The sequence below is a fragment of the Chinchilla lanigera genome, unplaced genomic scaffold (genome assembly GCF_000276665.1).
Source record: "Chinchilla lanigera isolate Chin_1 unplaced genomic scaffold, ChiLan1.0 scaffold00102, whole genome shotgun sequence".
Taxonomy (NCBI): domain Eukaryota; kingdom Metazoa; phylum Chordata; class Mammalia; order Rodentia; family Chinchillidae; genus Chinchilla; species Chinchilla lanigera.
The window spans coordinates 8,186,008-8,190,264 of NW_004955503.1; positions in this window are offsets into that span (position 1 = coordinate 8,186,008).

Genomic DNA, 4,257 nt, shown 5'->3' on the forward strand with positions numbered 1-4,257 from the left:
ATTTCAAACAAGGTGATAAGAAATTAACAATGGTTGCTGTATTACATATTGCTATATTCAAATAGGTTATTCAAATAATGAGATATAGGCATGCAAGATTGATCAAACAGTGAAACATTAATTGTTCCTTTCAACAAACCAACAGAAATTAGTAGCACAATTATCTTAATCATGTGTATATATATATTTTTTTTTCACATCCTTCTTTCTTTTCTCTTTTTCCACATCCCTGTTGTTCTTTCCTTTTGAGCAGCTTCTTTCCCTTTCACAGTATCTATTGTAACTTTCAGATTTTACTTACCCTTTCAGGTTCATACACTAGGGAGACAATATGATGTATACACATGTGAGTCTGATTTATTTCACTTATGAGTATGGTCTCTAGTTGCATTCATTTACCTATAAAAGCCTTGAGTTTATCTTTCTTTAGAGCTGAGTAATATTCCATTGTATAAAAATACTATATCTTTTTATCCATTCCTCAGTTAATGGGCATTTGGGTTGCTTCCACGATTTAGCTATGACAAATTGTTCTGCTATAAACATGGGTGCACATATATTATTGTGGTATGATGTTTTCAGTTCTTCTGGAAAAATACCCAAAAGGGAAATAGCTGGGTTGAGTGGGACTTCTAATCCTAATTTACTGAGAAATCTCCAGACTCATTTCCACAGTGGTTGCACAAGTCTATGCTCCCATCAACAGTGGAGAAGTGTTCCTTTTTCCCCACAGCCCCTCCAGCATTTGTTACTCATTGATTTCTTAATGATAGCCATTCTTTCTGGGATGAGATGGAATCTCAGTGTTATTTTAATTTGCGTTTCTCTAATGACTGATGATTTTGACTATTTTGTTCATGTATTTATTTGCCATTTGCATTTCTTTATCTGAGAAATGTGTATTCATCTCAGATACCCATTTTTGGATTGGGTTTTTGAATTTGGGGAGCCTGAATTTTTAAAAATTCTTTATATGTTCTAGATAGAAGGGGACAGTTGGCTAAATTTTTATTCCCAATTCCTGTACTTTGTAGGTGATTTTTTTTTTGATGTTTAAAAACTTTTCAATGAGATCCCAGTTGTTCTTTGAAGTATTTCCTGTGCATTTTGGTTTTTGTTCATGAACTCTCTGCCTACTTCTATGTCTTTAAGAGTTCTACCTAATTTCTCTCCCAGTAGTTTTAGTATGTGTTTTAATATTTAGATCTTTAATCCATTTTGATTTTAGTTTAGTGCATGGTGATAGATATGGGTCTAGTTTTAGTCTCTGGCATGTGGAGAGCCAGTTTTCAGCACCATTTATTAAAGAGGCTATCTTTCTTCCAGTGAACATGTTTGGCTCCTTTGTCAAAGATAAGGTGGCTGAGTGTGTTTGTGCTTGTGGTTGCATCTTCCAGTCTGTTGCGGTGATCCTCAGATCTGTTTTTTTGCCAGTACCATACTGATTTTATCACAGTAGCTTTGTACTATGATTTCAAGTCAGGGATTGTGAAGCCTCCTGCTTTTCATTTGTTGCCCAGGATTGCTTTTGCTATTCTTGGTCTCTTCTGGTTCCAGATGAATTTTAGGAATGTTTTCTGTAGATTTGTGAGGCATACTAATGGTATTTTGATTGGGATTACATTGAATCTTATAACAATTTTGGGAGTATGTCCATTTTCACAATGTTGATTGTTCTTATCCATGAGCAAACAATATCTTTCCATTTTCTGAAATTCTCTTCAATCTCCTTTTTAAAAGTACTTAAATTTTCACTGTATAGATCTTTTACTTATTTTGCTAGACTAATTCCTAAGTATTTCAATTTTTAGGATACTATTGTGAAGGGTATGGTTTCCTTAATTTCTCTCTCAATGTGCTTGCTGTTTTTCTGTAGGAATGCTATTGATTTCTCAGTGTTGACTTTGTATCCAGATATGCTACTGAATTTGTTTATTAATTCTAGGAGTCTTTTGGTGGAGTTTTGGGGGTCTTCCACGTAGAATATCATGTCATCTGTGAATAATGATAATTTAACTTCTTCCTTTCCTATCCTTATTCCTTTTATTTCTCTCTCTTGTCTAATTACTCTGGCTATTGTTTCCACAACTGTATTGAATAGGAGTGGTGACAATGGACATCCTTGTCTTGTTCCTGATTTTAAAGTGAAAGCTTTCCATTTTTGTCCATTTTTTATGATGTTGGCTGTTGGTTTGTCATACATGGTTTTGATCAGATTGAAGTGAAGGCCATCTATTCCAATTTTCTGTAGGGTTTTTATCAGTAATGAGTGTTGGACTTTTTCAGAGGATTTTTCTGCATCTGTTGAGTTGATCATGTGGTGTTCGTTTTTTACTCTGTTGATATAGTGTATTACATTGATTGATTTGTGTGTATTGAACCATCCCTGCATCCCTGGGTCGAATCCCACTTGGTAATGGTGTATAATATTATTGATGATTTGGTGCATTCTGTTTGCTAGTATTTTGTTGAGTATTTTTGCATCTATGTTCATTAGGGAGATTTCCCTGCAGTTCTCTTTGTTGGATGTTTCTCTGGTTTTGGTATCAGTATAATACTTGGCTCCAGAAATTAGTTAGGGAGAATTATTTCCCTTTCAATTTCATGAAGAGTTTGAGGAGTATTTACATTAATCTTCTCTAAATTTCTTATAAATTTCAGCTGTGAATACATCAGGACCTGGGCTTTTCTGTGTTGGTAAGTTTTAATCACCTTTTCAACTTTATTAACTGATTTTGGGTTACTCAGAATTTTTATATATTCTTGATTCAGCTTTAGTAATTTGTACATATGTAGGAATCTCTCCATTTCTTCTGTATTTTCTACCCAATGAGAGTGAAAATTTTTGAAGTACGTATTGATGATTTTCTGAATTTCTATAGGCTCTGTAATGATTTCAACCTTTTCATTCCTTATTGCATGAATTTGAGATTTTTCTTTCCTTTTTTGATAAGCTTTTCTAGGGGTTTATCAAATTTATTTATTGTTTCAAAGAACCAACTCTTTGATTCATTATTTGTTTGTATTGCTTTTTTGTCTCAGTTTTGTTAAAATTTCTCCCCTGAGATTTATAATTTCCTTCCCTCTTTGGGCTTTGGGCTTGAGTTGTTTGTCTTTTTTGAAAAGTTTGATGTGCAGCATTAGGCTATTTATTTGTTCTCATTCATTTTCCTGATGTGTGAGTTCCCCACTATAAATTTCCCTGTGAGGACTGCTTTCATTGCATCTCACAGATTCCTGCAATTTGTATTTACATTTTCATTTGATTATAGATATTTTTTAAGTTTATCTGTGACCCATTGGTTGTTCACGAGGGTGTTATTTAATTTCCATGTGTTTATGGAGTTTTTGTGGTTCCTTTTATCATTAATTTCCACTTTCATTGCTCTACTTCCTTCTGATCAACTGACTGATCATGGGATTCCCATGATCCCTTAGTAGTGTTTAATAATTTGCTACAGTATGTCATAGAACTCAGGAAGATGTTTTATTTATAGTATTTATTATAAAGGTTATAACTGAGATACATCTAAATGAAAAAGATACTTTGTGTAAGGTATAACTGTGAAGTGGTAAGGAGCTTTTTCCATGTCCTCTTTGAATATATTACCTTCCCAGCAAATTGAATGTATTCACCAGGTCTGAAGCTTAAGCTTATTAGATTGCATTTTAAGGCATTTCCATGGTAAATGCATTGCTTAGGCATGATTTTGTCACATTGTTGACTATTGAGTAATTGACTATTTCTCTACTTCCACTCTCCTTTCAGAAGAGCCAGAAACAGGGCTGAAAGCTCTAAACCTTTTAATCACATGGTTAGTTCCTCTGACACCTGGTTTCCATACTGAAGCTATCTAGGACACACTAAAAATCACCTTATTACCAAAGGATTTAGAAACTCTGTATTGGGAACCGAGTGCAATTAGCAAGCATATTTGTTATCACATCATCTAACGGTTATGATATTTATTATATGTAATGGTTGATGCATTTTTGTCAGTGTGAATTTAGAAGCTTAACTAAAGGACTCAGCAAGGGGATGGAGTCCTCACTTTGTATTCATCCTGAGCCTGTGCAAGAGGAGGGCATGCATATGGTGTGGGTGTAAAGGACCCTCCCTAGGATTGAGAGCCTGTATACGACATAAGGGAGGAAAAGCGGCTTGCTCCCCCATCTCTTTTTGCTCTTGTTGCTTTTGCTGTCTTCTGCCGCCTTGAACTGTTGCCCCTGTGCTATGCCACCCTGCCTTGGAGCCAG